The sequence below is a fragment of the Lepidochelys olivacea genome, assembly GCF_965140295.1.
Source record: "Lepidochelys olivacea isolate rLepOli2 genome assembly, chromosome: 11".
NCBI classification, from domain to species: domain Eukaryota; kingdom Metazoa; phylum Chordata; order Testudines; family Cheloniidae; genus Lepidochelys; species Lepidochelys olivacea.
In genome coordinates this window covers 55,713,706-55,739,930 of record NC_140421.1, presented here as the reverse complement: position 1 = coordinate 55,739,930, position 26,225 = coordinate 55,713,706, and positions in this window count along the sequence as shown.

Below are 26,225 nucleotides of genomic sequence, written 5' to 3'. Positions count from 1 at the left end.
TGGTTTACAGTGATTCCCAGCAATAACTGCTGCCACCAGCTTTTTCTGCCTTCCTGGCCACTGAAGAGCTCATTTTCCTCTAGTGCTGCTTGGTCTCCATAGTAACTCAAGAAGCAGGGGTAAAGGGAGCTGCATTCAGCAGTGACTCCAGCTGTTTCCCTCCCCCCAGTTCTCTGCAGCTCCAGGTGCACACAAGCCTCTGTTCCTGTAGGCCAAGGGACATGGGCACACTGACTAGATAATTGACCCTGCTAGCTTCTGCCTCCCTGCTAGCTAAACCATCACTGCTAGCTAAGCAAATAACTTGCTTGCCTTTGCTAGCAAGCAGTCTGCATAGAATTGGTGAATCAGTTATTAGTAGGGCTGTCAAGCAATTAAAAAATTAATTGCCATTAATCGCATGATTGAAAAATTAATCGTGATTAATCGCACTGTTAAATGATAATAGAATATCATTTATTTAAATGTTTTTGGATGTTTTCTATGTTTTCAAATATATTGACTTCAATTACAACAGAGGATACAAAGCATATGGTGCTAACTTTATATTTATTTTTTATTACAAATATTTTCACTGTAAAAAAAAGAAATTGTATATTTCAATTCACCTAATACAAGTACTGTAGTGAAATCTCTTTATAATGAAAGTTGAACTTACAAATGTAGAATTATGTAGAAAAAATAACTACATTCAAAAATAAAACAATGTAAAACTTTAGAATCTACAAGTCCACTCAGTCCTACTTCAGCCAATCGCTCAGACAAACAAGTTTGGTTACAATTTACAGGAGATAATGCTGCCTGATTCTTGTTTACAACGTCACCTGAAAGTGAGAACAGGCATTCGCATGGCACTGTTGTAGACGGCATCACAATGTATTTATTTGCCAGATGCGCCAAAGATTCATATGTCCCTTCATGCTTCAACAACCATTCCAAAATACATGGTTTCAGAGTAGCAGCCGTGTTAGTCTGTATTCGCAAAAAGAAAAGGAGTACTAGTGGCACCTTAGAGACTAACCAATTTATTTGAGCATGAGCTTTCGTGAGCTACATGCATCCAATGAAGTGAGCTGTAGCTCACGAAAGCTCATGCTCAAATAAATTGGTTAGTCTCTAAGGTGCCACTAGTACTTCATTTTTTCCAAAATACATGTGTCCATGCTGATGACAGGTACTGCTTGATAATGATCTAAAGCAGAGCGGACCAATGCATGTTCGTTTTTCATCATCTCAGTCAGATGACACCAGAAGAAGGTTGATTTTCTTTTTTCGTCGTTCAGGTTCTGTAGTTTCTGCATCAAAGTGTTGCTCTTTTAAGACATCTGAAAGCATGCTCCACACCTCGCCCCTGTCAGATTTTGGAAGGCACTTCGGATTCTTAAACCTTAGGTCGAGTGCTGTATCTATCCTTAGAAATCTGACTTTGGTATCTTCTTTGTGTTTTATCAAATCTGCTGTGAAAGTGCTCTTGAAATGAACATGTGTGAGGTCATCATCTGAGACTGCTATAACGTGAAATATATGGCAGAATGTGGATAAAACAGAACAGGAGACATACAATTCTCTCCCAAAGAGTTCAGTCACAAATTTAATTAACGCATTATTTTTTTAAAGAGCATCATCAACATGGAAGCATGTCCTCTGGAATGGTGGCCGAAGTATGAAGGGGCATATGAATGTTTAGCATATCTGGCATGACAATACCTTGCAGTGCCAGCTACAAAAGTGCCATGCAAATGGCTATTCTCACTTTCAGGTGACATTGTAAATAAGAAGCAGGCAGCAGTATGTCCTGTAAATGTAAACAGACTTGTTTGTTTTAGCAATTGGCTGAACAAGAAGTAAGATTGAGTAGACTTGTAGGCTCTGAAGTTTTACATTGAGTGCAGTTATGTAACAAAAAAAATCTACATTTGTAAGTTACACTTTCACAATAAAGAGATTGCACTACAGTACTTGTATGAGGTGAATTGAAAAATCCTATTTCTTTTGTTTATCATTTTTACAAATATTTGTAATAAAATAATAATATAAAGTGAGTACTGTACACTTAGTATTCTGTTTTGTAATGGAAATCATTATATTTGAAAATGTAGAAAAACATCAAAACTATTTAATAAATTTCAGTTGGTATTCTATTTTTAACAGTGAGATTAATCACAATTTTTTTAATCACAGTTAATTTTTTTGAGTTAATCACGTGAGTTAGCTGCGATTAATCAAGAGCCCTAGTTATTAGGAACCCTGCCAACACCCAGTGCTACTTGATATGATAAGACAGGAAAGTTCTTAGCTGTGTTTCTTCCCAGACCCTCCTCTGAATCTATGCTATTTTACAAAATTTTTAAAGAAAATTAAGTTCTCACAGTCTAACTTGCAAACTTGGAAGTACGAGTCATATTAAAAGGGGTTTGACTCTCTAAAGTAAATGAAGAAAGGATAATATGCTGTTTTCCCTCAATTTTGTGATCCCTGCCCAAACTGTTTTCTCTCATTTGGACTCCTGATCAGTTAGGGCAGGGGGGATTGGCAATCTTTGGCATGTGGCCTGCCAGGGTAAGCCCCATGGTGGGCTGGGCTGGTTTGTTTACCTGCCGTGTCCTCAGGTTCGACCGATTGCCTCTCCCACTGGTTGCGGTTGATGGCCGCTCCAGGCCAATGGGGGTTGCAGGAAGCAGCACGGGCCGAGGGATGTGCTGGCCGCCGCTTCCCGCAGCCCCCGTTGTCCTGGAGTGGCAAATCACGGCCAGTGGGAGTTGTGATCAGCCGAACCTGCAGACACGGCAGGTAAACAAACTGGCCTGGTCTGCCAGGGGGCTTACCCCTGGCGGGCCGTGTGCCAAAGGTTGCCAATTCCTGAGTTAGGGTCTGAAATGGGGCTCACTGAGCTCAGTGGAAAAACTCTCATTGATGTCAGTGGGATTTGTCTCAGGCTCTGGCAGTCTTGGGAAAAAGGACATTTGTACTGCACACATCTAGGTACTTTTTAGTTGTAGCAGTGGCACTAAACAGCATCAGTACCCAAAGAATGAAACAGAAGAAAAGTTAACGAGAAAAGTTAAAAGTCTGTGAGGTGTCATGAGACAAGCTGAACTTTTTTCCAATTAAAGTAGTGAGGATTGTAGGAGTGTTACAAATGATTTTTTAAAAAAATCTGTAATGATTTAGTCTCAGTTGCTTCTCCATTTAATTGCAGGATTAACATTTAACACTTAGCACACCTGGGAGGTGTATATTTGTCAGGAAATCAAATCAAGACATCGAAAAGTATAAGCAGCTTCAGCTCCCCGTTTCTGCCTCCAATCATAAGGAGATTTAACCACCTTCCACTTGCCAGTTTCATCCCACCTCCTCTGAAAGCACTCCCACTTGACCTCCCCTGTGCTGTTGTGGGTTCCTTCTTCTCTGGCTATGCACTGTCTCGTATTCACTTCCCCAGTGCCACTTAAGCCACCCTACAAGCAGGGCCGGTGCAAAGATGTTTTGTGCCCTAGGCGAAACTTCCACCTTGCACCTCCCCTCCGCCCTAAGGCACCCCCCCGTGGCAGCTCCCCACCACCCCCCCTCCGCCCTGAAGTGCCCCCCCGTGGCAGCTCCCTGCCAGCACCCCAGCCCTGAAGCTTCCCCCCCTGCAGCAGCTCCCTGCCCTGAGGCTCCCCGCCACTCCCTCTCCCATCGGGGAGCCGTGTGGCAACTCCCCCCCTCCCTTTGGCCCGGGAGCCCTGCGGCAACTCCCCTCCCCAGCTCACCTCTGCTCTGCCTCCTCCCTGAGCATGCCGCCGCCGCTTCTTCACCTCCCAGGCTTGCGGCGCCAATCAGCTGTTTGGCACGCAAGCCTGGGCGGGGAGAGAAGCAGAGCAGGGCGGCACACTCAGAGGAGGAGGTGGAGCAGAGGTGAGCTGGGGTGGGAACCGGTTCCCCTGTGCGCCACCCCCACCCCCCTGTTACTTGCTGCAGGCGGCCTTCCCTGCACCCCTCTGCACCAGCTCACCTCCTCTCCCCCGCCTCCCCGGAGTGTGCTTTTGGCTGCCCCCAACCACTTGGCATCCTAAGCGACTGCCTAGTTTGCCTAGTGGTAGCTTGTAGGCAGGGCCTGTGCAATCTTCTAGACTCCCACCTCTATAAGCAGGGCATATTCAAAAGGAGGAAGACAATATGGGACTAGTGAGGGTTTCTGGCCATAGGGAGGCATATCTGGCTGGAATTTCCCTGAAGGCATGAGTTCCAGTCTGTTCTGCTTCCTAGCTGCTTGATTCTTAGAATAGCTCCTCTGCTTGTCCATCTGCATCATTTTCTAAGGCTATAATTTCCTCTACGCTAATGATGGAGGCAACACTTTTGAAAAGAGCTTATTTGCAAGTAGGTTTTTTCAAGCTCCCCCAGCAAGACAAACCCAAGTTTTAAGGGATACTGCCTGTTACTACTGGAAATATGCGAGGAAATTCGAAATGTTCTTATTCCTATTGGTATTACGGGTCACTGGGCTGCTTAGAATTTACCAAAGCTGCGACAATCAATAGCTTGTTGTTTCTGTTTAGAAATGTGCGTGCACTTGCATCCCCTAACAACCTTTGTGCAGCAAAGAAAGATTAAATATTCATGTAATTTAGCTTTGTTCCAGTTTGTTTTCAATTAACAGAAGAAAATCCTCTCACACATAATAGGATATTTTATGTTAGGTTTTGGTGTATTTATCTACCAAAATTAAGCTTTTAGGCTTATGAGTCACAACCATTAAATGTATTAAATGAATGGATGCTAATAAGATTAGGGAAATCATATAAAAGTTAAAATATTAATTTTAATTAGAAGTTTCCTTTTCTTGGTGTTTTACAGTGAATTTTATGCTGTTGAGTGTTCCAAAATAAGCAATAAAATATTTTAGTACAGGAATCTTAGCATCGCAAAAGATTTATTTTTCCTCATCATAAACCTTTCTAAATCCTGAGTCTGTGTTACTATATTTCTGATGTGAATAATTAAAAAAGTTATCATAACAGATTACATATCTTGCCAGCCAAATGGGGAAGAGAGAAGCACTGATGATAAGTTGCCGTGGATCAAATCCTTTTCTGATTGGCTATAGTTAAGCAAACGAAGATTTCCATTATGAGCCTGTCAAATGAAGCTCAGAATTATCTCCGGTTAGAAGATCTGTAGAGACAGTGGGATGAGAAAAGAGAAGCACACTAGAATTGTTGAGGCAAATACACATACACCTATGTATGAATACATACGCATCTCTGTTTTGCTGGCTACCACTCAAAAGCTGTCAGATCCTTTTGGGAAATCTTTCCTCCGCAAGGGCTTGATCCAAAGCCCACTAGAGTCAATGGGCTTCATTCCACTAAATTCAGTGGGCTTTGGATCAGGCACCAAATCCCAGAGGAGGTGGAAAGAAATACAGCTGAAAAGATCTAAAACCACAAGAAATCAAGTTCCAGAGCAGAAGTTGCTAGTCAGTGTGGTGGGAGAGAGGAAGGGAGAGTGACATAGTGCCAATGTTGGAATAGCTTTTTAAAGGTGAGTCTGATCTACACTGAATGTAGAAGCCTGGGACAAATTACAGAACACTTCCCAGAACTAGAAGGTGGGAGAGCTGCAAATGCTGCTGGGACTACTCTGTAGAGCTGTAAAAGCCCAGAAACTCTGGGGAATCCAGGAGGAAATAAGATGATCCCACCCTCTAATTTCACTTGTATTTTGGTTACATACAACAGGACTGAACAAATTCCCCTTTAAAAGAGGGTGGAGGTCATTTCCGATGGTGTTCTCCAAAGTATATCAAGCTTTCAGAAAAGACCAGTGTTCAGGTTTCAGTGGAACTAATACTTGGAAAATGGATTGAAGTGAAAAAGGAGGCAGAGTTACTTAAACATATAAAGAGCACTGGGAAGCAGATGCATCTTTCATAGTCCAGAAGGTGCCACAAGTACAGTAATCAATTCAGAGGCTAGAAAGTACCTTTTAGCACAATAAGTACAGTTGAGGAAAGACTTTTGGGAGAGAGAAGCTTCCTGACAAACTAAGGAGCTGACAGGAACTCAGGTTAGGGAGGAGAGAATTAAAGGCAGGTTAATTCTTATCTCAGGACTGAACTGAGTCCATCGCCAAGGTCCATTTACCTGATCATTTTATTTTCTATAAATTGGCATTTCTTTTCTCTCTCATTTTTTTGGCTGTACTTAACATGGCCAAGAACTGTGCATCAGAGCATCACAGTTCTTTCTTTTCAAATTCCTCTTCCTTTCCTCTGCCTTTACTTCAGCCTCACTCACCTCTGCAGACTGTCACCCTCAGAAGGAACTGATCTGAGGAGGTGTATGAGAAATGCAGTGAAACTAAGTACATCCTGACATGGGTGTTCCACCTAGGCAGGAGCCCTTGCTCCAAGATAGGGTAGTGTAAAGCAGGGTGCCCCTCCCCACTGAACAGTTGCAGGGCTGTCCCTAGAGAAGAAGGGTCTGTTGTCTGGTGTTGGATGTGGGATCAGGATGCTTCCTGCCTGACTGTAGTGGCTGCCACTTCTAAGGCTGTTTGCAGACTCAGACAGGCATCACTGCATCAGTTATGCTCAAGTCACATTCTTCAAGGTTTTCTTAGCAACCATGAGGGCTAGACATCTTATAGTCTGCTGTAATCATGTGACTGAAACTCTAAGCTCATACGTATTGTGTCTATGCCTTATAATCCAGCCCTGCCATCAGTAAAGCCAGCTGCCTTATGCTGCCCACTGACCTCACCTCTCTTGCCAGACCTATCTCTGAACCAGTTGCTACGCAAGAGTCTAGAGGAGGGATATTTCTTGGCAGTACTAGGGCTGGGATCTGCTCTGTCCAAGTAGCCAGATGGCCCTAAATAATAACTGACTGGGGATTAGCCAATGTCCTCAGGGTTAAGGCAGTTTTCTGCTTCCTTCTGCCACCTACTGCTTTGGCATTTTCTCAGCTTCCCATAACATCCTGCTTTGTGAATAGCTTGCCAGTTCTTCTTGCTCCTGCATTCCATTTGTCCTGATTTAATGACTAGCTCAGATGTGTTTCACTTTACACACTCTGAAAAGCTTTTTACTTCCTGAAGTCTTTTCATCTACTTCTGTTTGCTCAGTGCTTTCTGTCTCAGGGCTCAACTTTTCTAGGCCTACCAAAAATCTACTACCTGGCTTTGGGAAGTCTTCACTGTTGCAAAAAGACTCTGGATTATCCTGGAGGACACCGCTGCCACTATGGATCATGACTCTAGGACCTAACATCTCATTTAACTGCTTCTCCTGCCCTCCATTGGCTTCCACAGTGTATAGTGTATCCGATGAAGTGAGCTGTAGCTCACGAAAGCTTATGCTCAAATAAATTGGTTAGTCTCTAAGGTGCTACAAGTACTCCTTTTCTTTTTGCGAATACAGACTAACACAGCTGTTACTCTGAAACAGTGTATAGGTAAATCTCAGTCCATATGGCTGTGTCTCACCTTTGATCATTGCAGTAAGCTTGAGGCATCTAGAGTTATATATTATTCTGGTCAGTTACCTTTGGGAATCAAATTAAGTAGCCATCCTTCATGCATCTCCCTCTTGACACCACCTGTATGGCATCCAGAATAATAGTGCTTCCTGCTTTAGTAACAAACAGAAATGATCACCATTTGTACAGCAAAGAATCTCTTCTCTCTCTTATTCACAGAACTCGGAGTGCTGTAATCAGCCTCTAGCAAATGAGCCTGCCTCTTATTTAGTTCTTTGCACAACTGCCAGAAGCTTCTCAGAGGCTTGACAGGTTTGCGCCTCCCCTTTCTTGCTTTGTTAGAGAATACAGTCACAGTTCTAAGCCATCATGCACTTTTTATTAGTGACCTTTATTGACCTTGAAGAACCTCATATGTTCCTATGTGCTAAGGTAGTTTGCCCTTCACATAGTTAATTCAGTTCAAGCAACATTTTGCTCCAGAGACTCTGTTCTAATACATTTAGCTGGGACTTAAAATTTCTTAATTTCCTTTGTAGTGCATATACACCACAGTGCCACAATTTATGTATTTTTCATGCTAGTCTTCTGAAGCCACATAATTAGATAGGTATTTTACTTACCTAATTACTCTCTCACACATGTATTTGTTTGCGTCACCCTTGTTGGTTGACTAAAGAGCATTTTGTATAATTTTATTCCTTGAAAAGCAAGCAACTGTATTTAAAGACATTTGCAGAACTTAAAACCTATTAGTTGACCGAAACTCTGATCAAACTATTGTCTTTAGATTTTTTCTGAAACCATTAAGAGCAATTGCGATTTATATTCTAGGCTATCTGAAGCAGACATACAGATTGAATTGGAATCCAAAATGACATCACTTCTCTTTAATTCAGAAAAACTCAAATATTCTATGAATCAAGCAGATTGCAAAGATCAAATGTTCTATTTTTTTAAAGAAACATTTTAATAATCTCAAATAAAAAGAAAAATGTCCCGTTTAATAATAGTCTTACACAATAATTAAATTGGCTCATTCAAGCATGAACATCTCAGTAAATATTACTCTGAAACCTGTCATTAAATTAAGAAATTCCAAATTAAATGATTATCTACGTATAGACCCAAACCAAAATCCAAATGAACTCTGAGGAAATGTTGATCCAGATTTGAATCCAGATCCAAACTAGGAGGGAGTTCTGGTACGTTTTCTGTTTTATGGTATATACACTTATAGGTTCTTAAAAATTGGATCAGACAAGGTGCTAGAACAAACTGTGAAGGAAAGAATAATTAAATTTATTGAGGTAAATGGTAAAGTGGACTTACTGCAATAAGGGTTTACTACATTAACCTGATTTATTTCTTTGAGAAAATAACTGACATTTTTAAATATGGAAAATGCAGTGAAACTAATATATTTGGACTTCAGTAAAGCATTTGACATAGTACCATATGGGAAATTATTAGTAAAATTAGAAAAGATGGGGATCAGTACAAATACTGTAAGGTTGATAAGGAACCAGCTAAAGAAGAGAAGGCAAGGTTTGTGTTGCAAGGTGAACTATAAAACTAGATATTAATAGTGCAATTCTTCAAGGAACAGTCTTGGGACCAAGCTTATTCAATATTTTTACTAAAGATTTTGGCACAAAAATTAGGAATGTGCTTATGAAATTTGCTGATGATTCAGAATTGGGAGGCATTGTCAATACAGGGGATTGGAGTATTATTCAAAAAGATCTGGATAACCTTGAGGACTGGAGTTATAGAAATGGAAGGAAAGGTCAGATTGGTAATGACCTTGTTTTTTGTTTTGTTTTGTTTTTTACTTTACAGCATGTGGGTGTGGGTCACTTGTCAAATATCTGACAATTATTTCCCTGACATTGCAGGGGCTTAGACCACTGGTGCACCTTGGTCCCTTCCTATTCTCTGCCTATGACACGTAAGAGTCTAGTCTTATGTGGGCTGTAATACTTGTGTCTAATTTTGGTCGTTAGGTTCGGTGTGCAGGTGCAGGGTGATGTTGGTCACCTGTGATATACAGGTATTCAGACTAGATGATCTGATGGTCTCTTCTGAGCTTAAACTCTGACTCTATGACAAGTTTACCTTAATTTTATGACAGTCTCAAATTATTCTCAGTGGGTTCACTATCATTATTTGACCTGTTTCCCATTCTTTATGGAACTACAATGTTTAATAGTCTTCTGGAGACACCATTTAGCTGTAGGTGTTCTGTGTTTGGATTATTTTATCTCTAAGATTTAACAATATCTAAATAAAAATATTATAATATATGATCTATGCCTATATTAAAATTGGCATGAGATGCAATTCCCTTTGGAGGGTAATTTAGTTCAGGATAAAGAATGTTAGTGTGAATAAGTTACTTTCTCTCACAGGAAGACTTTGGGACTGATTCTGCTTTCACTTTCACTGCTGGAAATCTGAAGTCTTTGAAGTCACGCCATCAAAGTTAGCACAGTTACAAAGGTATAAATAGAGAATTGAGCTCTTTATGTGCTCTTGTTTGTTTGACTTAATCTGAACTAAAAGTCATCTGACTGAAATATGATTGCTCTTTGTGTATAAAAGGCACAATAAACACATTTCAAAATATAGACCAAACACGATAATGATTAAAAATTCAGTATCCTTTCCCTTTTATTTTCACTATCTGAAGTTCAGCCGTTACATTTTGATGATTTTTTCATACACATTTTACAATCTGGGCTATTTATTTGGTTTATTAATATTTCTCTTGTCATGGATAACAATGAAAAAGTGTGTACGGCACTACTGATTTTAAGAATTTAATTGCAAAAGTACAAGGCACACTAAAATACTGAATCTTATTGATTCCCCTCCATTCTATCTTTATGGTATAACAAATAATGTGCATGTTATGATTTGGATGAAGTGGTTGCATGACACAAGTATAAGTCATTGTGCATAAAGAAAATTACACTTGTGTAAAAGTGACTCAAAAAGGAACCATTAGCCAAAAAGAAATACCTGCTTCTCATGAGATGAGATTAAATTTGTATCTTCACATAAAGAACTAAAAATGGTTTCAAACACAAGATGGAAAGGGCACATTTAAATTTACTGTGTCTGTTATTCGTTCAAATGGGAGAATCAAGTGTACCATATACATTCTCACATGTAGGTATATGGGGATTTATATCTTTGAAGAGTGCATATTAACTTTTGCACCATATTAACTAAAGTTACTTTATTCTGCTAAATGGCTTATTAAGCATGAGATTACTGTTAAAAATTCGTTTCCAGCTACCAACAGAAAACAGTGTATTTCAGGCTCTGAAATTTCCATTTTTAATATGCAAAATAAATTATTATGTTGATGATCACATTTTAGACTGAAAAGAATAAGGAATACATTTTTGGCAGGGGATGAACACAGCTGTGCAAAAGTTTGCACATAAGATAAATCAGCAAATTTTGCACTTTGGCATTTACAAAGTATGTCAGTTCAGGCTTCCTGAGCTGTGCAGAGTAAACATTGCCTACCCTGTTTTGAATCAAGTATGGTATGATCTTTACCTACTTCTGTAAATGCCTCGGAGCGCACTTTTACCTACTTTTTTGGAGATGTCACCAGTCTCCACTGAAACTGCATTCCCATTCCTACTTATTTTTCATGTAGTTATAGTTGTTTAACTCACCAGAGGAAATCAGATCCCTTCAGTGGGACTGCTTGCTGCCTCATCGAAACCACAACTTGTTTCTTTTTCACAGCAGAGGGTGAAGAGCTGAAAGTTAAAAGGTAAACGTGAATCTTGAGGAGACACGTTTACACGGACTGAGTCCTACTACCCAGGTAGACATTCAGTCTCACAATAGAGGAATCCTGGCAAAAGAAGGAAGGAATCCTATTGAGAGATACTCTACAACATTGTGAAAATAAGAGGTTTCAGAGTAACAGCCGTGTTAGTCTGTATTCGCAAAAAGAAAAGGAGGACTTGTGGCACCTTAGGGACTAACCAATTTATTTGAGCATTGTAGCTCACGAAAGCTTATGCTCAAATAAATTGGTTAGTCTCTAAGGTGCCACAAGTCCTCCTTTTTTTATTGTGAAAATAGACATCTATGCTGTAAGTTTGCTGTTCTTTTTCCTTCTGACAAGTTTCTTTGGACTTGGAAGGAAAATGGGTACCTGTTTTTTTGTACTCTTTGCACTACAGCTCCTTATTCTAGGAGAGATCCCTATTCAGCAAAGCTCTTGAGCATGTTACCTGGGGCTATTTATGTTTTTCAGTTAAGAATGGATTGATGTACTTTGTTAAATTGGGGTCAAAGTACCTACCCAAACCCTTTTCTGTTATTAGCATCTCTCTAGGAGATCACCCCATATTTTGACTCGTTAAATACATAGATCTTGGCGTGCTGCCAGACATAGTTCAAGACATTAACTCCATTGTTTATGGGGAGTACATGATTCGTTTTCAGCTAGCAGTGGATAAATTAATGCTGACTGAATCCACCTGTTTACCCTCAACTAACTACTGGTCTATTAAAGAACTCTCCAGCCAAATCTCCAAAACCAGGACATCTGAAGAGGTATATTTTTATTAATAATCCTTATTATCGCATTTATATAATCTCTTTCATCCAAGGATCTCAAAGTGCTTTATAAACATTCATGAATTTAAATAATGTCCCTAGGAGGCTTTATCCTAATTTTACATCTGGGGAACTGAGGCAAAAAGTGACTTGCCCAAGGTCATCCAGATCACCTCAGTTCCTGACCTGTTCTTGAGCCACAAGTTCATCCTCTCTTTCATATCTGAGGCACTAATCTGACTCACTAATCTGATCCACTTTTATATATCATCACTGTCTGGGCTCAGCAACTCCGACCTCCTTCCAGTGGTGCAAACAGCCCTGCTCAAAAATGAAAAATGCTAGATCAGAACTTGAAACACCGATACATGAGTCACTGGAAGGACAAATCAAAGCCAGCGGTAAGCTAGATTGCTACAGAACTGTCATACTACTTCACCTCCGTGAAATGTCTACAACTAAAGTAGACTTTCACCAAGTACAGAATCAATGACCAGAAACAAGAGGTGGAAGCTGGAAGGCACAAAGCACAGTGTAAACCTGAGAGGAATGTAACAGAGGAGAGAATGCAACAGAGAGATGCTTCCTACACCAATGTCACAAATGCAAAGAAGTGCAAGGGAGACATTTCTTCAAACTATCAGGAATCATAAAAGATTAACAAGCAATGAGGAAAAATTTTGCATGTGCCTGGTAGGAAGGAGAGATGTGGTTGAAATGGCATCACTTTATGTAGCAACCTGCCAGCAGACCAGAAATGGACAATAAAAATAAATGGACATGGGATCAAACTCCGCCAAAAAATGTGTAGCCCTTTTATGGGTGGATCTTCCTTACAGCTGATTGATATCTGAGGGGTCTGTCTCTTTTAAATGCTTTAACAATGAATGCCAATATAATCTCATTGAAGTAGACTGAATGTGTGCTGTAGCCTGAGTGGGGAAACAGGACATAAGCGTGTTTCACGTAACATAATTTGGGAATCCAAATAAATGCTCTTTCCTCTCATTTTTGAGAGAGATGTGTTCATCGCCTGATTCCTGTGCATGGTTAATAGCTCCTGAGGGAAAAACTAGTGTTTTATTTGTTGTCTTGTTTTGTTTTAGGATTCCCGGGAGGCTTTGTGTACTCTCAGAAGGGTAGCCAGAGTGGGGGCACTGACACATCGATCAAGAACTTGTTCAGAAGGAAGTGAACATTATAAATTGATGCTGTTATCATTACGCAGTGGAGCCAGATGTTTGTGTGCAGGGGAGTTGTGAGTATTATGATATCTTTGGAAGACACTAGCAAAGAAATGGAGACTGTGATTGCAAATATGACAATAATTCTAAAATGGAAGATAATGGCACAGCGGAATGAGAGGAAAACTTACAAGGTACAATGTCCTTTTAAAAACCAGTAAGACAATTGCCAAGAAAGTTTCTTTTAATTGGCCAAGCAGGCAGGCCTAACACACAGCTTGATGATATTTCTGTTTGTCTGTAACTGTGAGGGATTGTGGGGCTCAAACTGGAGTCCACAGCTACCCAGGTAATCCTTGGACCACAGTCATCACCCATCAGCTCTCTGGTGCTGAGGGGAGTGTGGACAGGTGGACCTAGCTCACCATAGGCACCACCCATGAAGCTCCCAATTGAACAAGTAGTCAATTGGCCTACCCAATTGGCCCAGCTCCCTATTTAAGCCAGAGGGAAGCACAGGAAGTTGTCTGACCAATGGGGTGTATCTCTGGCTACTGCTACATTGGACTCAACCTTATTGCTTGACTCCTGAGCCCTGCCTTGTTCCCAATTCCTGCCTTCCTGCTTTGTTCTAGAACCCTGCTTCTATACCCCACCCCGGCTACTGACTCCAGCACTGTCTCTGTCATTGATCTCCAGTTCCTGACTCATGCTCTGACCACTAGGCCTGACTACTACAATTCCGACCACCAGGTCTAACTGCTTCAGATCAGGAGCTATACTGTCTGAGTAGGAGTCAGGCTGGATATTTGCACTGTGGCTCCCTCCCCATTCTGCCTGGCTGAGTTCATCTAGACAGTGCAGGCCACGGGGTGTAAGGTTAGGGTTAGTTGAGGGAGAGAGTGATGAGTGGCTGAGTTACTTCTGATGTCACAATGCTCTTGTTAAGGCTCCTCTGCCCGCAGCGCTGTCAAGGGGAAGTTGTTGTTGATATGAAAATCATAAAACAATGAAGAGACAAAGAAGAATGGCTTAGATGACTTGACAAAATAATTTATTTTTAGTGGCAGTATCCTGTTGCTACAGGTTCAGGGGTAGAGACTGCTTTCCTGCCCCTCCCACGACCTACCAGCTTGGCCTACCTAAACAAAGAAATGGTATAAAAAGGTATGGTGTAGGGATAAACATTATAAAATCAAGGGTAGCAATTGCACAATTATAGCGGGTTGTGAATCTTCACTCTCTCTTTCTCTCTAACCAGAGTCAAACAGGTCAGTTGCTCTAATCTCCCTTTCTTCTGAAGGACAGCATTCAGATTGTCGAGCATCAAACACATTACCAGTCAGCCTGTTGACAGACAAAAGGTGCATTTGAATGCTAATATGATTGTCCTGCACAATGGGGCACCCGTTTAACCCTTTCCTATGAGAACGGAAGCCTGAATAGATTTGATATGACAGCTCTCTTCTGTGTTGAAATTGTATTATTTTGTTATGGGGATTCTGAAAAATGGAAGCAGCTCAATATTAATTTAAGGAGTCCTGGTTCAAAATCTCCACGACCTGCTTAGACAAACCCTTGCGGCTGAAAGTAAAGTAGGCTGCTAATGCCACCCTAGCTACCTCACCACCCGTGTGGGATCATATTAAAGAAGTTCTGTATTAAAATCACAAATGAGTTTGAGTCCCCATAGTTTAAATTCCAGGGTATTACTAATTAAGAGGTCTCTTGGTTTTGGGTACTTGTTTCTCTCCCTCTCTGTGTGAAACTTGCAAGCTGCTAATTGTGTTAGTACATTCTAAGACAGAGTCTGTTCTCAAAGCAATTCTTTGTAACAACTACTCACACAGAGAGAGACTCAAAGCAATACTCTGTAACAACAGAAACAGCACCCAGAGACTCCCCGCCCTTTTGTTGTATTCATCTCGCTTTGTTAACAATTGTGATTAAAATAGAGATAGAGGATGGATGTGGATGGATGCTTGGTGTGGGTAATAACTGAATGATCAGGGAGGTGCCAGCCTAAGAATCCAGTGTCCATCGGCTGAAGAAGGTGTCAAGTGGAAATAACCAGAGGACCCCCAGAGGGCAGACTGGAATCCACCCAACAGCCTCAAGAATGGGAGAACCAAAGAAGAAGATAACATCTGGCAGCACGGAGCCATCAGGAATGTGCCATCTGCTGATTGATTCAGCAACAGCATGATGAAGCAATTCCCATAGACTGCCATAGGAAGAAATTCCTATAAAAATGGACTCTAGAAAGTGAGAACTTTGGGGTCTGATTCTGCAAACCAACTTCCAGGAGCATCAGATGAGCATCTGACAAGGCCCTGCTCCCTCCTCATGTCCAGGCCACCTGGCCAGTGGCTTGGCATGAGCAACTCTTAGGCTGGTAACTATGATAACAACTTTGCAGAACCTGTGTGTGTGTGTGTGTGTGTGTGTGTGTGTATGAACAAATGTGTGAATAAATATGAAATTGAATGGAATGTTATAGCTATAACTAACTGCTTACTATGATTCTTTCCGTATTCACAATAAATGTGGCATTTTGCCTTTTCCCCTTTAATAAGATCCTGCTGGTTTTTATTTTATTGGTATAACACCTGCATCTATAGAGTCACCTCAAGAATGGGGGTAGAGGTCAGAAGAATTTTGGAGCCTGCTCCCCCTTGATGGAACTGCTCCAGCCACTTGGATGTCCAAGATCCCAGACATAATCTCTGGGAAGAAGAGAAGGAGTGCAGAAGAGAAGATCCTCTTCCTCTAGTATATGGCCAGCCATACATTTTGCCCGTCCCTATGCTGAGCTGGTTTTTGGGCTGCTCTGATTAGGCCATCTCAGCTTTCACTCTAGAAAAGAAAAGTACATTTCTTGTACTTTTCCTTATGTAGATAACTTTTCCAGTGTAAGGTGATAGAAACCTGTCACTGTTGTGGAAAGGAATTAGCAGCTGAATTTGGCTTCTGGAGCAGCAGTCTGGGAGTGCCCAAAGATCCCCTCAACAAAATGAGTCAGTTAAAGTTGGGATGTATCACAAAGAATCACCTTGCTAACTTTCTCCCAAATCCTTAGGCCAACCCTGTCAATCATGGTGAGATCATGGTGGACAGGAATTGGATAGACTGAGGTGAGGGCAGCACAAAACTGACTCATAGCCCAACCTAAAAATGTTAAAGCTGGCTTGGTCCGTTCTGAAATAACACCTGTAGGCTCCTCCCGTCGTTGACGGGGCACTTCTCCATGTATCTCTCTCTGGGATTTCCATTTCATCGCTGGTGATTTCACAAGCCTCTTTATGAAATTTAAAGGCTTTTGCACCTACCTCTTACATGGCCTGTGGAACCAGAAATGGAGCCAAAGTGCTGACTTTTTTAGCTATATACCTATTTTCATATTTCATTAGTTTATTATCTGTATAATTAAACAATATTTTTTTCAGCCATTAGACAATGCTCCCTTAACTCTATCATAGAGGATAATTGTTACGGTTTCCTCTGTTGAAAACTGAGTGTTAATTTTCTTTGTAGGAGGACCCACAAATCGTTGTTTATTGTCAGTATGCAAAGACAAAGCCATGCCATTTACCTAATTTACTCAACACTAAAGTCTCCCAAGATTACAAAACAAGAAGTTCTCAAGTGCACCTCTGCTTAATCTTCATCATGTTCTTTGTTAACAGTCAAATAATCAATTAAGGGTGAACTTTCTTCAACCTATATTTTCACACAAGATTGGTATTCCTGATGTTCATTGCTGTTGCAATTTCAGACACTGTTTCTTCTCCTGTCTCCAAGACAAAATACTCACCTATGAAACAGGTTTCTTTGGTAGTGACCTCTGAAGGTCATATCTTCCCATGCACACTAGAATTATATAAAATATAGTCAGAAGTGCTAAAATCATAAACTTATGCTCAGACTTTCAAAGCTTCATAAAGGCATTATCAAACTTTGCAAAGCTGTTGGCAACTGCCAAATAATTTTCATTTATATTGAAGTCTGAAAAAAACCATAATTAGCACCCCACAGTTGAAAAAGAAAGCAGCGTTGTCTATTGACAGTAAGCCAGGAAGCTGATAAACACAACTTCCTCAAATTTAATTTTCCTGAAAACCTAGATGAGGGTATAAATTCTGAACAGACTGGTGTTAGCACTAATCTGTCAGTGCAGCTGTGTAGCATAGTCACAATTAAACTCCAAACCCTGATATTAACACTTACTCTCTGAAAACATCTTTTCAGAAGATTTTCAAATTACATCAAAGTTTGGGTGAGGGGTTTCTGATGGGGGATGCTTTGCTATAATACATTAAACCTATTCAAAACAGAGGTGTACAAAATAGTCAGGAATACCTGGAATTCAAGGGGCTAGGGTTTATTTGCATTTTATTATGAACTAAAAAATGGACCAATTTTCATAGAAAAGCTATGGGGCTAGTTTTTGTGTGTGTGGACCTTGTGGCACCTGTGGGATTTAAGGGAAGGATTTGACCAGAAATTGTGGTGACGAGAGCAGTTATAGACACAGGCATCTTTCAGACTTTGTTTCAGCAGGATGAAATTGAGACAGTAGATCAGGATAACTGGATGGGAGACATAGACCTACCTTTACCAGAATGGTTTTTGTGTGTTTGTTCACACCTTGCTACCAGTGCTACCAACCAAATAATTTCCCTTGGGCCCAAAGACAATGACATTTTGCTTATTGTGGGCTAGATTATGGCTCACACTACAGGCTCACACATGCAAATAAGTGGGAGTAAACACGTAATGCCCTTATGTGGGCTACCTGGTCCTGGGTTTGGACAAGCAGAAATAAGCTGGTCTACTTGCCCTGTTACTCCATTGCTGGAGCAGGTAGACATAAGTAATAAGTGGAATCTTAGCATCACCAATCCCCTGCCAGTTGCAAGTAAGTTAGCCAACATGTGGGGATTGAGGGTAATTTACAGCTGGCATGGACCTGCAACAAAGACTATAACCAGTGGTGAGCTGGAGCCGGTTCGCGTGAACCGGTTGTTAAATTTTGAAGCCAGTTTAGAACCGGTTGTTCAAGGGGTGGGCAAACTCTGGCTTGCGGGCCACATCCGGCCCAGAGGACTGTCATGTCCAGCCTGCCTGAGCTCCCGGCTGGGGATGCTCCTCTGGCTGAGAATCCCTTTTGAATTTTCACTCACGCGGCGGCACTCCGGGTCTTCAGCGGCAGTTCAGCGGCAGGTACTTCAGTACCAGAGCGAGTGAAGGAACCGGTTCTTCAGGTTTTGGCAGCTCATCACTGACTATAAGCCAGGAGCAAAGACAAAGTAAGAGAATCATTGTGTCTCAGAAACACACTTCTGAGTCGTCCTGCCTCTTGGGACAACTCCTAAATGCTGCAGCTACACATCATGTCTTATTCAGGTCTTGTTTCTAAAGTCACAATGTAGCCCAATATATTTTGTCTATTTCATTCTTCCTCCCCTGGCCCCATTCTTTGTTATTTGTATAATGGCAAAGGCTTTGTACCTTTGCATAATACATTCTGAAGAATGTTTCTCTCTTCCACATATAATTTATTAACTCTCTCTTTTAAAAAAAAATTGTGTTTTATTCTTTAGTGGGGATTTTTTTTATTGTGTTTTATTACTGCTTTACTTGTTGCATATAGGTACACGCTACTTTGTTGTGGCTAATGGGTAATTCTTATGTATTCTATCCCAAGTTTGACCTTAATAAATATTAAAAGGCCCACTCAGGGTCATAAATCTGAATGAAGCTGAAAAAGACCTGATTTCTGCAAGCACATTTGTAGGCGCTCTGTTTTCTTTGGCTTAGGGCCAAATTATACACCAAGTTTCACCTGGAGTGAGTTCATTGTCTTCAGGATGGAATTTGCAGTCCTCCTTTTCTTTTTGCGAATACAGACTAACACGGCTGTTACTCTGAAACCTTAATTGGATAGTTTTCCTGAAAGGGAGGATTAAATGAATTAAAGAAATGCCCAAAATAGCAACCCAAGGACTCCCTTAAACCTCACGTTTTTTGGCTGTATCTAGCTACGCTTAATATCACAGAAACCAGAGCAGCAGAGCCGTGACTGCTAAGCATTGTCTGTAGCTTCTCTGTGTAATAGGCGGAGAAGGATTTTTCATTTCATGCATCATTTGCAACTACCCTCTGTAATTCAACAAAGTCAATACATACCCTTGATGCAAAGTTAAGAAGAAATAAACTGAAACAAACAGACAACAGTCGGTATTTCTTTTTAAATCTGTGCTTTGGGTCCAGGCACAATGAAGAGTGATTTTTTTTTCTTTTCACTAGAAATTTCATCTGACAATATTTTTGATGATATACTTTTTTGTACAGAATTTACCACATTGATGGAAGCTCCATGGAACCAAAATTAGGCAAATTTCAAGTGTTTTAAATTCTGTTGTGCATGTTCTCACACACCTCTAATTATAACAGCTTTCACTCAGGGATCAATCCGATTCCCACTTAACTCAGTGGGAATGTTGCAGCATAACCAATAATCTCCCCAAAAATCATGAGATTGCTCTAAAAATCACGAGACTTTGAAATAATACATTTGCACCCTTGTTATTTGCGTTCTGGTTTCTGAGCATGTAGGGTGCACTTGGTTCACATTTTCAAACTGTTTTGTGCAATGAGTGCTAGAGACTTGCTTTTTTTAAAAAAAGTAAAAGCTGAGATTCTCTTGTACTCACAAGACACCAGCACCAAATATCACGAGACTCACAATGAACTTGTGAGAGTTGGCAACACTGGTGTCGATGTTAACTTTAAAGGCAACAAGATTCGGCCTCCCTTATGGAAGCTACAGTTAAGATTTTGTTGAGAGATACTTATAACCTCCTGTGTTTTCATGTAATTTTCTTGAAAATTCTTCTTTTAAATGAAAAAATTTCCTACTTGTTTCAACCTAAAATTGAATGTTTGTATCCCCTCTCCCCCGTGGAATTTGGAATAATTCCTTCAACTCCTTTTTCAGTGGGGCAAGTGTGAAAAAATAAAACCTTTTTTACAGCACAAAAAAGTGTAAGACTTTCTTTAAAGCATACATAACTCTAAAAGGGTTTAGCAGTAAACACTAGAATTTTCCAGGTATCTCCTCCTTGTTTAAAATTAATATACAGGCCAGTCTGAATAAAACACAAACGTCTTATGCAGGTTAATAAAAGCACAAACATATATTTATATATGCACATATATATACATATACATAAAATATTCCCAGACAAAAAATTGTGGTAAAATGAAGTTAAGATTGGAAGTACAAATTAGTAAACTGGGTAAAATGCATTACAGAGATATTGTAAATCCCCAAACTAAGCATTACAAACTCAAGAGTTAAAGTTAAACTCAAAAGAAAGCCAAACACATTTAGATGTGGAAATATACAGTTAGGGCACACAAACAAACTTAACTCTCTCCTGCAGGGATAGCATCCAATAACCATAAGTTTAAGACATTTTATTGTTTGTGGTCCCAAATTATATTAAATGGATTTTTAAAGCCACAGTAGATTTTCTCTCTCTTCCATTTCCTCTCTCCTCTCCCCTCCCCCTGCTTTCTGGTGTCACTGCAGGTTGGAGTTAAGATTGTTTGAGTGCCTTAGCTTCCATTCCTTACTACATATGTTGTGGAGCTTATGCCAGTGGCAGAAATTGGAGGAGGTTCTCTGCACTTGTAGGGGCTGAGGCTGGGTGGCGGGAGATCAGAGGGTGGCAACTGGATCTCTGTGGCTATCCCTCTCCAATACATATGAGCATTGTTTGGGAGATAGTGGAGAATTGGGGGCATAATGAATGACTAGGAAAGCAGCTCCTGTGTACTTTTGTGGACAAACAATGAGCATCCTAGTAATCTGGCCAAGTGCTTTAGGCCTCAGCTGAGCACTGACAAATTCATTGCTGTGTTAGTGTGGTTAAGAGGGGTATTGGATTGATAATTTATTTAGTGTTTAGATTTTATGAAATGCTTAGAAGTTTCTGCATACATAAATCTCACTTACAATTTCTTTCTCATTTGCTAGAAGGTAATATTTAAGCTTTTGCTTTGTAACTGTACAAAATATATGTGTTTGCCAGCCTTAACCTTGCAATAATGCTCTCATTTCTTTTTTTTAGTTAATAAATCCTTAGATAGTTTGCCATAGGATTGGTGGAAAGCATTGTCTTTGGGGCAAGATCTAAGGTATACATTGATGTGGGGTAAGTGACGGTCCCTGGGGACTGGAAGCAACCAAATCTTTTGTCATCTTTGGTGTATAGCAACCAACTATCACTAGGTCCAGCTTGTCTAGGTGGTAAGATAGACTGGAATGCCCAAGAGGACTGTTTGTGACTTCACAGTAAGACTGTTATAATGCTTTAGGAGTTCACGCTTGTTACTGGGTTGGTGAAATCTAACTGTAGAACATACAGCCAGTTCGGGGTCTCTGCCCTGCTTTTTGACAGTCTGCCCTGAAGTTGGCACTCATGGTTGTGAGCCACTCCAGGCAGCGTGAGAATCCTCGCCAAAAATAATAGTTCTCAGTGATAATAGTTTTCATTTCCAATGAGCTTTCCAAACACTAATTATAACATATACTCACAATGCCCCTGTGAAATAGATAGCAAGTCCATTTTATACCTGGGGAAATGGAAGCAAAGAGCCTTAAATGGCTCTCCCAAAGCAGGTGGGAGTGTTGGTGATTAGATCTCTCTTTCTCAAGAAATTGGTCCCTGAAAGTAAACTTTACATAACGGTCAAGGAGTTAATTTTTTTTAAAAAATTGTTTTAAGAGAAGTTCTGCTAATGACTTAAAAATATCTCTGTTCATGCTCCAGCCTATTGCTTCATAAGAACATAACACACATTTCATTTCCCGTTCTGCCCACTGGGATTCTGAGAAGATATGATCTCTCGATTGGTACACTTTTCAGCTGCTCCACATTCTCAGTAAAATTTATAACACATGCCAGTGCTTCTGCTTGCTGATTGGATGAGAGCAGGGAAATGTAGAAAGCCTCAACTCACTGAGCTTCAGAAAATGAACTAATGTATTGTTTTGCAGCAAAAAGGAACACCTGGCATGTGAAGAAAAAAAGAACAAAACGTAACATTCATAAAAAAAATGATTGAAAAGGGATTGGAGAAAATCGGTACTTTTGCCCTTATATGAGGGAAAAGTCCACCACAAAGTACACTTAGCAATTATAAGCTGGCATATCTGCTACTTTGTTCAGAGGGATTACGTTGCTATATCCACTAACTCAGCCTCCATCTTAATTAGCAATTTTGTGCTTTTTGGAATGGATTCAGCTTGCCTGATGCTTCCCATGTTACTTTGGAAACATTAGAAAATAATCATTATTGCTTTGCTCATGACACTAGATAATTACTTCTTAAGACATGAGATGGTAATTTCTATTATATGGGTGAGATCCTGCTTTTGCTTATACCACCGTGTGTCTTCAGTGGAGTTACCTTGGATTTATTCTGGTATACAACCGAGAGCAAAATTTGACTTCACAGCTAGATTTTTAGATGCAGCTCATTACATAAACAGTTTGCAAATATCTTAAGGCAGCTTAGACTCTGGAATGCTGGTGGATAGAACCAATTCAGATAAAATAAGAACTGACTGAAATACTAACCCTTTATTTAGGCCTCAATTAATTCTCACTCACAGTGGTGGGTGGCTGCTCATCGTATTAAGTCTTTTGCCATTTACAGAAGCCAGGACAAGTGAAATGGTGGTATTTTGAACATAATTTTATTTTGTGATATCAGTGGGAAAGTGGCTATTTGTAACTAGACCCCTTCTGTATACTGAAGCCAGAGGAGACCACACTTAGCTGCATTCCTCTTGACTGTAGTATCAAAACATATTTCGAAAAAGTTACAGGCTTCTTGGGAAAGCTTTGCTGAACTACAGTGATGCATGTGTGTGTCTGTATATTTGGTGTCATGATGTGGTAGGGAAGAGCAGAGAGGTACTTATAGCTACAGCACAAATGAGTGCCTCATTAGTGATTACCCAGAAACAACAACAATATTTTATATATATGTACAGTACAGGATATACATACACACACACAGGTGAATTTCAGTTCTGTAATGTATACCTAAAGATAACAATAATAACATAGATAATCCCTTTATATCAATTTCTCTAATATTACAGAAGAATAAATCTTGCAGTCACTATTCACGTTGGCACCATACTTGACTTACTAATACAAATCCACAGAAAGAGATACATTCAATGTAATTTGTTAAACCCGTATCAATCAAAACTCCCATTGACTTCAATTCGGCCAGAATTTCGCTGTTGTTGTTCCTCTCACCTATTGGATACAAGCAAGAGAGCTTATAAGTGATTCTCCCTCAATGTAAAATCCCCTTTGGGAGCAAATAAAATACTGCACTTAGAATCCACTTACAGAATAAGATAATGCACATTGATAAACATGTAAGATTGCATGTGGATAGTTAATAAGGCTAGTCGGAGGAGGAAAATATCTCAGATGAAACCATCCTTGGGTTCTTATTTATAAAAAGTGTATCAATCAGGCATCTATGGAAGCCATTTTCTTTGTTACCTTTAAGTAAACTGTGAATTTCTCTTATATCATTTATTGATGAATTAGATATATATTTGCTTTGGGAAACAGTAGAGGATGTCTGCTACGATCATTAAAACATGTTGAATTGTAGTTTAGCTTCCAAAGAAAGCCTCAGCTTTCAACAGCCTTTACTTTGATTCTGCTTATGTATATCCCTCTCCCATGCATGCTGGGCCAATTTCCTCTGTCAGCTCGTAACGGAGTTGTACAAAATTTTCTCTGTGTTCTGAAGAGAAACATTATTTGTGAAAAATATTAGTGAAGTAAGTGTAGAATGGTAATTTACAAACTCAACAGATCAAAATGACCAGAAAAGGGTCTCCACAATCTTTAAAATAATCTATGCTCTTTCTCCCCACATCCCCATTGCAAACCAATCAAGTGAACTGTTACTTTTAGTTTGCTTGAAAACATACACAAATCAGAAAGCCAAATAAAATATTGTTTGATGATGCAGTAACAAGTGACAGACCCAGACCATATCAGTTGGTGCTTGTCCTCTCTATTTGGATCCAGTAGGTAGCATGCCATCACTGGAGTTACAAACAGCAGCCTCCCAAGGAACAAGTTCAAGTCCTATCATGAAAATTTGGACACAGTTTACCAATTAAAAGCAGGATGTGATGTCAAAATATTAATACTGTCAGATTTAGGGCCAAATTGTTGTCTGCCATGTGTGCATGTGCACAGGAGTTCAGGGGTCTAAGATGTCCCCTTACTCACAATGTGCTGGCTGCCCGCATTGTAGGAAACACATGGAGGAGATGAAGTCTCTTCAGAGCCACTAGTCCTTCTCTAATACAGGTGGAAAGGGAGTGGGCAGGTGGGGGAGAGAAATGGTCAGAGACTTAGCTCCATGCCCCACAATGTGCTGGACAGCTCATCTGTGGTAGACCACCAAGGATGTACGCTGCACTAGGTATAAAGCTGGCCCAGAAGATATGTCCCTAGAGAAGGGGGCGGACCAGGAGACTGGTTCTGAATCACAATCTGCTTTCCAGGCTGTTCCTGAGGAAGCATACCATCTTGTTATTCTGCATATAGGGCTTATGACAAAGTCACAATTTAGCTCTTAAAAAGGTTGTGTAGGGTATTGACTGTTGGGGTGGTTGTATTTTGGCCATAAAAAAATCTTGACTCTCTCTTAGCAATGCCAAAGAAGTGATAGGTGAACTGTGGAATGAGAGAGCACTAAGCATCAAAGGATCCTGACCAGAAACAGAATATTGGTCAGCCTGCAGCTGACTCATGTCTGTATGCCACTCAATACAAAATTAATGACATAAGCAAACAGCAAGTGTCACATTAGAACAGTTATTCTCACTAGGCTTTTCCTAAGACTTTGCTAATGATTTGCTCTCAGCAAGAACAACACACTTTCAACTGAAAAGGAGTACTAGTGGCACCTTAGAGACTAACCAATTTATTTGAGCATAAGCTTTCGTGAGCTGCAGCTCACGATGAAGTGAGCTGTAGCTCACGAAAGCTTATGCTCAAATAAATTGGTTAGTCTCTAAGGTGCCACTAGTACTCCTTTACTTTTTGCGAATACAGACTAACATGGCTGCTACTCTGAAACACTTTCAACTGGTTGTTTAGATTCTCAGCAAAGTGATTCCAAAGGAAAGAATGTCAAAATTAATAGAATCATAGATCAGGATTGGAAAGGACCTCAGGAGGTCATCTAGTCCAACCCCTGCTCAAAGTAGGACCAATCCCCAATTTTTTTTTTTGCCCCAGATCCCTAAATGGTCCCCATCCCTAAATGGTCCCCTCAAGGATTGAACTCACAACCCTAGGTTTAGCAGGCCAATGCTCAAAACACTGAGCTATCCCTTCCCCCTGCTGAGCTATCCCTCCCCTGTGGGAGGTTCGTCATGTAATTATAATTGGTTTTATTAAAAGTATGGTCGTGTTAATAATAATAAATGGGAAAAAACTTCACAAGAGAGAAAATACTCTTTATCCATTGGGGACTGGGCTGAGACTAGGAAACTTATTGCACATGGGCCATCAAACAACCTTTAGAGGGCAGCAATGTCCTATCCCCAGAGCAGACCTAGAGGTGAAAAATCCTGAAATTCTGTATCTTTCACCTTATGCTCCTTAAATTTAGTTCTGATCCTTGGGGGAGGGAGGGATAAGAGAAGGTAGGGGCTGTTGGCACTTCTCATGATTTGGGGAGGGCAGGGATTGGATATATGGGCCCCATTCCGTGTCCCCAGGGACCTTGCCAGGTGCTGTCTCTTCCCATAGGTGGGTGAAGGAGAGCAGCCAGGAGCCTCCTGCAACCGGGAAAAAAATGGGGAGAAAGGAGGAATGAAATGCATTGTTTATGCAAACCCTTTGCCCCCTCCTGTGGC